Raw genomic sequence first — 12,956 nt, 5'->3', positions numbered from 1 at the left:
CTCTCTTTACTCGGTTCCCTCCCTTTTACCTTGACCTTCCTATATACATAGTGTTTTAGTGCAAATGGTGTTGAGAAGTTGATTTGCAAACTAAGTTTCCACTTCTCCATAATCTGACTGTTGAGTGAGGCTTGTGCTGTTTCAATCTCAGCATTGGCCCATTGACTGCTGGTCAAATATGGGAAAAGAATATCCCCAGTCAAGCCAAGGGGTCTTGGCTCTGGTTAGGACTCCAGGGATGGGTGGTGGTCTTGTTGTTCAGTTGCTAAGTCCTGTCCAACTCTTGGCAACCCCAAGGACTGCAATATATCAGGTTTTCCTGTCCCTCATCATCTCCTGGAGTTTGCCCAAGTTCATGTCCATTGAATTGGTGATGCCATCCAACTATCTCTTCCTCTATCACCCTCTTCACCTGCCTTCAATCTTTCCCAGCATCAGGGTATTTTCCAATGAGTCAGCTGTTTGCATCAGGTGGCCAAAGTATTAGAGCTTCAGCTTCAACATCACTTATTCCAAAGAGTATTCAAGGTTGATTTCCTTAAAGATTGACTGATTTGATCTTGCTTTCCAAGGAACTCTCAAGAGTCTTCTCAAGCAGCACAGTTCAAAAGCATCAATTCCTCAGTGCTCTGCATTCTTTATTGCCCAGCTCTCATATCTATACATGGCTACTGGGAAGACTTGACTATACAGACCTTTGTTGGCAAAGTGACATCTTTGCTTTTTAATACACTCTCTAGGTTTGTCATAACTTTTCTGCTAAGAATCAATCACCTTCTGATTTTATGGCTACAGTTATCATCCGCAGTGATCTTAGAGCCCAAGAAGAGGAAATCTGTCACTGTTTCCACCCTTTCCCCTTCTATTTGCCATGAAGTGATGGAACCAGATGCCATGATCTTAGCTTTTAATATCGAGTTTTAAGCCTGTTTTTTCACTCTCCTCCTTCACCCTCATCAAGAGGCTCTTTAGTTCCTCTTTGCTTTTCAGCTACTAGAGTGGTATCATCTGCATGTCTGAGATTGTTGATATTTCTCCTGGAAATCTTGATTCCAGCTTGCAACTCATCCAGCCTGGCATTTCGCATGACATGCTCTGCGTTTAAGTCAAATAAACCAGGTGACAATAAACAGCCTTGTTGTACTCCTTTCTCAGTCTTGAACCAGTCATTGTTCCATACAGGGTTCTAACTGTTGCTTCTTGACCCAAATACAGGTTTCTCAGGCAACAGGCAACATGGTCTGATATTCCCTTTTTAAGAATTTTCCAGTTTGTTATGATCCACACAGTCAAAGGCTTTAGTGTAGTCAATGAAACAGAGGTAGATGTTTTTCTGGAATTCCCTTGCTTTCTCTATGATCCAGGTGGGCCCAGGTGACCAATTCAGTAACAAGAATTTCTATCATGCTGTGTTGTTCTATTTACCTATATTTACTAACAAGAATGTCCCATAAAGAAATGTAGTCTGGTTCAACATTGTATTCCTAGGTCTCAGTGTCCTATCTGACACACAGAAGGCTCTAAAATTATATTTAATGAATTAATGAACAAATTTCATAGAATTTTATGAAAGGGTTTCATTCTTGGTGTTGATCAACAGAGTAAGGGAAGTGGAAGTGTTAGTCACTCAATCACATCCTGTCTGACTCCTTGAGACCAAATGGATTGTAGCTTGCCAGGCTCCTCTGCCCATGGATTTCTCCAGGCAAGAATATTGGAGTGGGTTGCTACTTCCTTCTCCAGGGGATCTTCCTGACCCCAGGACCAAACCCATGTCTCCTGCATTGCAGGCAGATTCTTTACCATCTGAGCCACCAGAGACACCCCAAGAATACTGGAGTGAGTAGCCATTCCCTTTTCCAGGGGATCTTCCCAATCCAGAGATCAAACCAGGGTATCCCACATTGCAGGCAGATTGTTTATCATTTGAGCCACCAGGGAAGCCTAGAGAATGAATGAACAAATTTCATAGAATTCTATGAAAGGGTTTCATTCTAGGTACTGATCAGTAGAGTAAAGAAAAGTTACCATAAAAATCAAGGGAAAATGTGCAATGATAGAACCTTGGGTATCATCAAGAAAGACATCTCTTATCTAGAAGGATGACATATCACTAGATGATCACAGCAGTTGTTGGGATGTAGGAAAGGTCTAGGAAATGACTGGAGTTAATTGTGTTGCCAGAAACTTTGGAGGAAATTGCAGTCCTAAATCTTGAGGTAATCAGTGACTTCACTCCAGTTCAGTTCAGTCACTCAGTCGTGTCCAACTCTTTGCGACCCCATGAATCACAGCATGCCAGGCCTCCCTGTCCATCACCAACTCCTGGAGTTCACTCAAACTTATGTCCATCGAGTCGGTGATACTGGCTTATTTTCTTAAAGGGCTTCTTCCTGGAACTCAAGGAGATATACGGGTATGTTTTCTATTTATATAAATACTAAACTTAAAAAGGAGATGGCACTAGTCATTTAAATCTTTTAAGTATTAATAGTGGCATATTGTGAAATATGATGATAACATAGGGTTTATTATACAAATTTCATTTTCCTACTAGTTGAAGAGAAGTTGGAAAAGGCATTAGTTAACCTGGATAGCCAGATTTTTTTTTCTTTTTGGTCAAAATTCCTTGAACCTAAAAATAATCTTACATTTTCCTAGGTGTAAATTATAAAAATAAGTAAGTGAAATAAAAAAGCCAATCCCCTTTTAAAAGAGGCAGAAGATAAGTTTTCATGTATACAAAAAAAAAATAGAATTCAACATGTATTTTGTAGTCTTTTCTCCATCTCTGAAGAAGGTAAATAGTAATATATTCTCTATTCTCTAAGGTCTAACAACTGACAATATTACTTGTTTTATCTGTCCTGAGGGACAAAGAGAAACAGATCATACGGTCTGGTAAGGATGGAGGAAATTACATAAAAATAACTTCTTTTTCTGTGTAAATTAAGATACAAAGGAGAATTTAACTAAAAGCTTTCCATGGTGAGCATTTATGATTTATGTATTACTTTCTTTTCATGTTAGCTTACTCAAATTTTCTTTTATATCTTAAAATATAGCCTAATTGCAGAGGTAGATTCCTAAAGGGTAAATCCAGAGCTCTAAACTGGAGTCTATGAGCATAATTTTATGCTGGGTTACTATTAAATCAATCAAAAATTGGGACATTCACCATGTGAATACATGTGTACTTACCTATATTCTTTGATTCTGATAGTTTCACTTTAACTTTAATGTTTCAATAGAGCATTACCTATTAAGTTCTCTGACATCCTTGACGGAATAATGTGGAAGAAGAATGGATGGATAATGGATGCATGCATGCACAGATAAACAGATGGACAGATGAATAAATGGGTGGATGGATATATAGAGAGAAATAAAAGCTATTAGCATATAAAACAGTAAAGAATATAAGACATCTATGTTCATCAAAGTTATTGACTGTAATTTTCTTTTTTGTGATATCTTCATCTGGTTTTGGTATCAGAGTGATATTGGCCTCATAAAATGAGTTTGAAATTGCTCCTTTCTCTGCAAATTTTTAGATTCATTTGAGTAGGATAGGTGTTAACTCTTCTCTAAATATTTGGTAGGATTCACCTATGAAGCCATCTGCCCCGGGCTTCTGTCTGGTAAGTTTTTAAATTACTGATTCAATTTCATTACTGGTCATTGGTCTGCTCATATTTTCTATTTCTTCCTGATTCAGTCTTGAAAGATTGTACCCTTCTAAGAATTTTTCCATTTCCTCTAGGTTGTCCATTTTATTAGCATATAGTTTGGCATAGTAGGTCTCTTATAATCCTTTGTATTTCTGTGATATCACTTTCTCCTTTTTCATTTCTCATTTTATTGATTTGAGCCCTCTTCCTTTTCTTCTTGATGAGTCTGGCTAACGGTTTATCAATTTTGTCTTTTCAAAGAACCAGGTTTTAGTGTCATTGTCCTTTTCTATTTCTACTCCATTATTTCTGCTCTCATTTTTTAAGATTTCTTTCTTTACAATAACTTTGGTCATCTTATTTGTTCTTCTTTCTCTACTATCTTCAGGTGTAAAGTTAGGTTGTTTTTTTGAGATTTTTCTTGTCTCCTGAGGTAGGTTTGTATCACTATAAACTTCTCCCTTAGACTGCTTTTGCTGTATCCCATAGGTTTTAAATTGTTGAGTTTTCATTTTCATTTGTCTCTAGGTGTTTGTTATATTCTTTTTGATTTTTTTTTTTTTCAGTGATCCACTGGTTGTTTAATAGCATGTAGGTGAATGGTTGGCTACTTGAAAATACAAATATAGCAAATGTAAAAAAAAAAAAAAATAGCATGTTTTCAGCCTCTACATGTTTGTATTTTTGCAATTTTTTAAAAAATTTATTTATTAATTTATTTTATTCTTGGTTGCCCTGGTCTTCATTGTCGCAGGCAGGCTTTCTCTAGTTGCACTGAGCTGGGTTACTCTCTAGTTGCAGTGCAATTGTGGTGGCTTCTCTTGCTGCAGAGCAGATGCTCTAAGGCACACAGACTTAAGTATTTGTGGCGTGTGGGCTCAGTGGTTGCATCTCACAGGCTCTAGAGCACAGGCTCAGTAGTTGTCATGCACAGGCTTAGTTGCCCTGTGGCATACGGAATCTTCCCAGACCACGGATCGAAACTGTGTCCCCTGAATTGGTAGGTGGATTCTTAACCACTGGACCAACAGGGAAGTCCTGCAGTTTTTTTTCCTGTAGTTGATTCTAGTTTCATAGCTTTGTGGTCAGAAAAGATTTTTGATATGATTTTACATTTTTAAATGTACCAAGGCATCAATTTAAAAAAATAAAAATAAAATGTACCAAGGCATGTTTTGGGGCCTACCAGGCAGAAGAAGCTGAAATTGATCAATTCTATGAGGACCTAGAAGACCTCCTAGAACTAACACCTAAAAAAGATGTCCTATTCATCGTTGGAGATTGGAATGCAAAAGTAGGAAATCAAGATATATCTGGAGTAACAGGCACGTTTGGCATTAGAGAACAAAATGAAGCAGGGCAAAGGTTAATTGAATTCTGCCGAGAGAATGAATGCATGAATCATAACAAATATCCTTTTCCAACAACACAAGAGACAACGTTACACATAGACATCACCAAATGGTCAATACTGAAATCAAATTGATTACATTCTTTGTAGCTGAAGATTGAGAGCTGTATACAGTCAGCAAAAACAAAACCTGGAGCTCACTGTGCCTCAAATGATCAGCTCCTCATAGCAAAATTTAGGCTCAACCACTAATCATAGCAAATATCCTTTTTCAACAACACAAGAGACAACTATACACATGGATATCACCAGATGGTCAACACAGAAACCAGAATGATTATATTCTTTGCAGCCAAAGATGGAGAAGCTCTATACAGTCAGCAAACTCAAGACCAAGAGCTGACTGTGGCTCAGATCACGAACTCCTTATTGCCAAATTCAGACTTAAATTGAAGAAAGTAGGGAAAACCACTAGACCATTCAGGTATGACCTAAATCAAATCCCTTATGATTATACAGTGGAAGTGAGAAATAGATTTAAGGGACTAGATCTGATAGACAGAGTGCCTGATGAACTATGGACGGAGGTTCGTGACATTGTACAAGAGACAAGGATCAAGACCATCCCCAAGAAAAACAAATGCAAAAAAGCAAAATGGCTGTCAGGGGAGGCCTTACAAATAGCTGTGAAAAAAAGAGAAGCAAAAAGCAAAGGAGAAAAGGAAAGATATAAGCATCTGAATGCAGAGTTCCAAAGAATACCAAGGAGAGATAAGAAAGCCTTCCTCAGTGATCAATGCAAAGAAATAGAGGAAAACAACAGAATGGGAAAGACAGAGATCTCTTCAATAAAATTAGAGATACCAAGGGAACATTTCATGCAAAGTTGGGCTCGATAAAGGACAGAAATTGTATGGACCTAACAGAAGCAGAAGATATTAAGAAGAGGTGGCAAGAATACACAGAAGAACTGTACAAAAAAGAGCTTCATGACCCAGATAATCATGATGGTGTGATCACTCACCTAAAGCCAGACATCATGGAGTGCGAAGTCAAGTGGGCCTTAGGAAGCATCACTACAAACAAAGCTAGTGGTGGTGATGGCATTCCAGTTGAGCTATTTCAAATCCTGAATGATGATGCTGTGAAAGTGCTGCACTCAATATGCCAGCAAATGTGGAAAACTCAGCAGTGGCCACAGGACTGGAAAAGGTCAGTTTTCCTTCCAATCCCAAAGAAAGGCAATGCCAAAGAATGCTCAAACTACTGTACAACACTCATCTCACATGATAGTAAAGTAATGCTCAAAAGTCTCCAAGCCAGGCTTCAGCAATACGTGAACCGTGAACTTCCAGATGGTCAAGCTGGATTCTGAAAAGGCAGAGGAACCAGCAATCAAATTGCCAACATCCACTGGATGATCAAAAAAGCAAGAGAGTTCCAGAAAAACATCTATTTCTGCTTTGTTGACTATACCAAAGCCTTTGACTGTGTGGATCACAATAAACTGTGAAAAATTCTGAAAGAGATGGGAATACCAGACCGCCTGACCTGCCTCTTGAGAAACCTATATGCAGGTCAGGAAGCAACAGTTAAAACTGGACATGGAACGACAGACTGGTTCCAAACAGGAAAAGGAGTATGTCAAGGCTGTATATTGTCACCCTGCTTATTTAACTTATATGCAGAATACATCATGAGAAATGCTGGACTGGAAGAAGCACAAGCTGGAATCAAGATTGCTGGGAGAAATATCAATAACCTCAAATATGCATATGACACCACCCTTATGGCAGAAAGTGAAGAGAAACTAAAAAGCCTCTTGATGAAAGTGAAAGAGAAAAGTGAAAAAGTTGGCTTGAAGCTCAACATTCAGAAAATGAAGATATGACATCTGGCCCCATCACTTCATGGGAAATAGATGGGGAAACAGTGTCAGACTTTATTTTGGGGGGCTCCAAAATCACGGCAAATGGTGATTGCAGCCATGAAATTAAAAGACGCTTACTCCTTGGAAGGAAAGTTATGACTAACCTAGATAGCATATTGAAAAGCAGAGACATTACTTTGCCAACAAAGGTCCATCTAGTCAAGGCTATGGTTTTCCAGTGATCATGTATGGATGTGAGAGTTGGACTGTAAAGAAAGCTGAGTGCCAAAGAATTGATGCTTTTGAACTGTGGTGTTGGAGAAGACTCTTGAGAGTCCCTTGGACTGCAAGGAGATCCAACCAGTCCATTCTAAAGGAGATCAGCCCTGGGTGTTCTTTGGAAGGACTGATGCTAAAGCTGAAACTCCAATACTTTGGCCACCTCATGCGAAGAGTTGACTCATTAGAAAAGACTCTGATGCTGGGAGGGATTGGGGGCAGGAGGAGAAGGGGACGACAGAGGATGAGATGGCTGGATAGCATCACCGACTTGATGGACATGAGTTTGAGTGAACTCTGGGAGTTGGTGATGGAGAGGGAGGCCTGGCGTGCTGCAGTTCATGGGGTTGCAAAGAGTCGGACACGACTGAGTGACTGAACTGAACTGAACTGAACTGAAAGAAAACTGGGAAAAACACTAAGCCACCCAGGTATGACTTAAATCAAATCCCATATGAATTCACAGTAGAGGTAACAAATAAATTCAAGGGACTAGATCTAGTTAACATTGCTCCTGAAGAACTATAGGCAAAAGTTTGTAATATTGTACAGCAAGTGGCGAACAAAATCATCACAAAGAAAAAGAAAAGCTAGAAGGCAAAGTGGTTATCTGAGGAGGCTTTACAAACAGTGGAAGAACAAAGAGAAGCAAACAGCAAAGGAGAGAGGGAAAGTTATATCCAATTAAATGCAAATTTCCAAAAAATAGCTAGAAGAGACAAGAAGGTCTTTTTCAATGAATAATGCTTAATAATAGGGGCTTCCCTGGTAGGTCAGCTGGTAAAGAATCCTTCTGCAATGCAGAAGACCCCGGTTCAATTCTTGAGTCAGGAAAATCACCTGGAGAGGGGATAGGATACTCACTCCTGTATTCTTGGACTTCCTTGGTGGCTCAGCTGGTAAAGAATCTGCCTGCCATGCGGGAGACCTGGGTTCAATTCCTGAGTTGGGAAGATCCCCTGGAGAAGGGCAGGGCTACCCACTCCAGTATTCTGGCATGGAGAATTCCATGGAACCCAGTCCCTGGGGTCACAGAGTCAGACATGACTAAGCGACTTTCACTTTCACTTAATAATAGAAGAAAACAACAAAAGTTCTCTTCAGGAAAACTGGGAACATCAAGGGAGAATTCTGCCCAAAGATGGGCACAATAAAGTATAAAAATGGTAGAGCCCTAGTAGACACTAAAGAGATCAAGAAGAGATGAAAAGAATACATGGAGGAACCGTATAAAAAGATATTAATGAACCAGATTACTATGATGGTGTGGTCACTCACCCAGAGCCAGACATTCTGGAGTGCGAAGTCAAATGGGCCTTAAGAAGGACTGCTGTTAATAAAGCTAGTGGCTGCAATGAAATTCCAGCAGAATTGTTCAAATCCCTAAAGGATGGTGCCATCAAGGTTTTGCATTCATTATGTTAGCAAATCTGGAAGACTCAGCAGTAGCCACAGGACTGGAAAAGGTCAATCCTCATCCCAATCCCCAAATTGGGTAATACCAAAGAATGTGCTAACCATCAGACAATTGCACTGATCTCGCTAGCAAGGTAATATTTAAAATTGTGCATGCTAGGCTTCAGCATTATGCAAATCAAGAACTTCCAGATATTCAAGCTGGGTTTAAAAAGGAAGAGAAACTATAGATCAAATTGCCAAAATTCGCTGGATTATAGAGAAAGCAAGGGAATTTCAGAAAAGCATTTATCTCTGTTTGATCAACTACACTAAAGCTTTTGACTGTGTGGATCATGACAAACTGTGGAAAGCTCTTAGAGAAATGGAAACACCAAACCATCTTACTTGTCTCTTGAGAAACCTGTATTGGGTGAAGAAGCAACAGTTAGAACCCTGTATGGAGCAACTGATTGGTTCAATATCGAGAAAGGGGTACAGCAGAGCTGAGTGCTGTCACCCTGTTTGTTTAACCTATACACTGAGCACATCATGAGAAATGCCAGGCTGGGTGAGTTATAAGCTGGAATCAAGATAGGCAGGAGAAACATCAATAAACACATGGATGATACCACTCTAACGCCAGAAAGTGAGGAGAAACTAAAGAGCCTCTTGATGAGGGTGAAGAAGGAGAGTGAAAGAGTCGGCTTAAGACTAAATATTAAAAACTAAGATCATGACATCCAGCCCCATTACTTCATGGCAAATAGAAGGGGAAAAGGTAGAAGTAGTGACAGATTTCCTCTTCTTGGGCTCCAAAATCACTGCAGACAGTGACTGCAGCCATGAAATCAGAAGTCAATTGCTTCCTGGCAGGAAAGCGATGACAAACCTAGACAGTGTGTTGAAAAACAGAGACATTACCCTGTCGACAAAGGCCCATATAGTCAAGGCTATGGTCATCCCAGGGGTCATGTACAGTTGTGAGAGCTGACCTGTAAAGAAGGCAGAACATCAAAGAATCAATGCCTTCGAACTGTGGTGCTGGAGAAGACTCCTGAAAGTCCCTTGGACAGCAAGGCAATCAAACCAGTCAATCTGAAGGGAGATCAACCCTGAATATTCACTGGAAGGACTGATACTGAAGCTGAAGCTCCAGAAGTTGGTCATCTGATGGGAACAGATGACTCATTGAAAAAGTCCCTGATGCTGGGAAAGATTGAGGGCAGAATGAGAAGAGGGCATCAGAGGATGAGATGGCTAGACAGCATCACTGATGCAATGAACAGATGGTGAAGGATAGGGAGGCCTGGAGTGCTGCAGTCCATGGAGTCGCAGAGTCAGACATGACTGGGCGACTGAACAACAACAACAACAATGTGATCTATCCAGGAGAATATACCTTGTACACTTAAAAAGAATATATGTTCTGTTGCTTTCAGATGGAGTGCTCTCTGTATACAATTTAAGACCTTCTGGTCATTTAAGGCCAATGTTTCATTACTGGGCTTCCCTTGTGGCTCAGCTGGTAAAGAATCAGCCTGTAATTCAGAAGACCTGGCTTCAGTCTCTGGGTTGGGAAGATCCCCTAGAGAAGGGAAAGTCTACCCACTCCAGTATTCTGGCCTAGAGAACTCCATGGACTGTATAGCCCACGGGGTCACAAAGAGTCAAACACGACTGAGTGATTTTCACTTCAGTTCACTTTCATTATTAATTTTAAGTCTGAATGATCTGTCCATTAATGTAAATGGGATGTTACAGTCCCCTCCTATTATTGTGTTACTATTATTTCTACTTTATATCCATTAATATTTGTCTTATGTATTTAGGTGTTTCTATATTGGTTGTATGTATATTTACAATTGTTACCTCTTCTTCTTGCTTTGATCCCTTAACAATAATGTAGTGCTTTTCTTTGTCTCTTATAACAGTCTTTATTTTAAAGTCTATTTTGTGTGGTTTCTTTTGATTTCCATTTGCATAGAATACTTTTTATCATCCCCTTATTTTCAATCTGTGTGAGTCTGGTTCTGAAGTGAGTCTTTGTAGTCAGCATTTATATATATATCTTGTTTTTGTATCCATTTAGCCACTCTATGTCTTTTAATTGGAGCATTTAGTCCATATACATTTAATGTAATTATTATGTATGTTCTTATTACTATTTTATAACTTGTTTTCAGATTACTTTTATAGGTCTTTTTTTCCATTCTTCTTTTGTTTTCTTCTATTGTGGTTTGATGACTACTTTTAGTGCTGTTTGGATTCCTTTTTCTTTGTATGTGAGTATATCCATTATAGATTTGGGTGTTGTGGTTACTATGAGGTTTTTCCATATAGTCATGTATGGGTGTGAGAGTTGGACCATAAAGAAAGCTGAGCACGGAAGAATCGATGCTTTTGAATTGTGGTGTTGGAAGAGATGCTTGAGAGTCCCTTGGACTGCAAGGAGATCAAACAAGACAATTCTAAAGGAAATCAGTCCTGAATATTCATTGGAAGGACTGATGCTAAAGCTGATACTCCAATACTTTGGCCACCTGATGCAAACAGCCACCTCATTGGAAAAGACTCTGATGCTGGTAAAGATTAAGGACGAAGGAGAAGAGGGTGACAGAGGATGAGATGGTTGGATGGCATCACTGACTCAGTGGACATGAATCTGAGCAAACTCTAGGAGATAGCGAAGGACAGGGAAGCCTGGCATGTTGCAGTCCGTGGAACTGCAAAGAATCAGACTGGACTTAACAACTGAATAACAGTAAATTTAACAGCCAAAAAGAAATAGACTCATAGAGAACACATTATTGATTGCCAGTGGGGAGAGGGAAGGGGAAAGGGGTAATATAAGAGTAGGGGACTAAGAGGGATAAACTTAGTTTATATGCATAACTTACATTATGCATAAAATAAGCTATAAGAATATATTGTACAATGAAGGGAATACAGCTAATGTTGTACAACAATGATAGAGTATAACCTTTAAAAATTGTGAATCACTGTATTGTAACCTACAATGTGTATAATATTGTACACTGACTATACCTCAATAAAAATAAATAATAAATAAAATAAAATTATATATTAAATACATACACATATATATTATGGCAACAAACAGAAAAGTACAAAAGTGTACAATACAGATTCTATTGCTGCAAGAATTCAGGAGAGTTAATTATAGATGGGATTGATGGGAAATTTTCTGTGTCTTTTAGTCTCACATACCCCAAAAACTCCAACATCCTATCAATCCCTTAGATTTTTCTTATATCAAGCCTGCAGTCATTGCTAGAGAAAAATCACATGGTCTCTTTTTCCACTACCTCTCAGTGAATTTTCAAGCTTTTATCACTTTCTGCCAGGTCTCTAGTCTTCTCTCTCACTTTTAGAAGATTGCATCTCCTACTTCACGAGAAATAAGACATGAATTTCATCAATCTTTGTTCTCAAATCCAAGGAACACAATTTGGTCCTTGATATTTGACTTCTCTGAGGCATTTGACACCAGTCACTGTTTTTTTCCTTGTTGAAATACTCTCTTCTTGGCAACCATGATGCTTCTCTCACCTGAATTCTGCCTTATCTGTCTGGCTCTTCCTTCTCAGATCCTTGCATAAGTTCTTCCTCCTCAATTTACAGTTGTTATGAATATTAGTCAGCAATTGCTACAATAATGCTGCCTAACAAATCTCAGGGCCTATAATAACAGGCATTTATTTTCACATTTTCAAATCTGCAGATGGAATGTTTTTTGGTCTAACTGGGGTGGGCTCAGTTTCAGAAAGTACATCAGCTGGTCTTGAACCCATGTTGTAAGTTGTGTTCAGTCTACTCTGCCTCTTTGCACTTGGGGCCCAGCCTGAAGTGTCAACAGGAAGCATTTTTCTCTCATAGCAGATGATCAGAACATAAAAGTGGAAACCCAAGTGTATAAGTACATTTCATGCATCTGCTCACATCATATACATCAGCCAAAGGAAGTAATAAAACCTAGTCCAATGTTAAGGTATGGCTGTATCATTCACCCACCATGAAGCCACTGCAAGGGTGGCTATTATATGTTAAATATCTCCAAATCTACATAGCTTCAGTCCAGACTTTTCTGCTGATCTCCAGATTAATATAACCAAATCTCTAGTTGGAAGTCCCGTAGGTATCTGAAATGCAAGATAAAATCAAAACTTAAGGAACTGTTTATCTTATATATAAAAAGATAAAAAGCCCATATAGATAAAAAGCCCAAACTTTTGATTCTCATCCAACTAATATTTAGTAAAGGATTATTATGTGTCAAGCACTATGCTAGGGATACGAGTCAGAGCAGTGGGAAAAAAAAATTTTTTTAAAGAGCTAATTTCATGTGGCTCACTTTCCACATGCTTGT

Source organism: Bos indicus x Bos taurus, chromosome 5 (genome assembly GCF_003369695.1).
Source record: "Bos indicus x Bos taurus breed Angus x Brahman F1 hybrid chromosome 5, Bos_hybrid_MaternalHap_v2.0, whole genome shotgun sequence".
Lineage (NCBI taxonomy): Eukaryota > Metazoa > Chordata > Mammalia > Artiodactyla > Bovidae > Bos > Bos indicus x Bos taurus.
The sequence above is the reverse complement of the archived record's forward strand: the minus strand, read 5'-3'. Positions refer to the sequence as shown.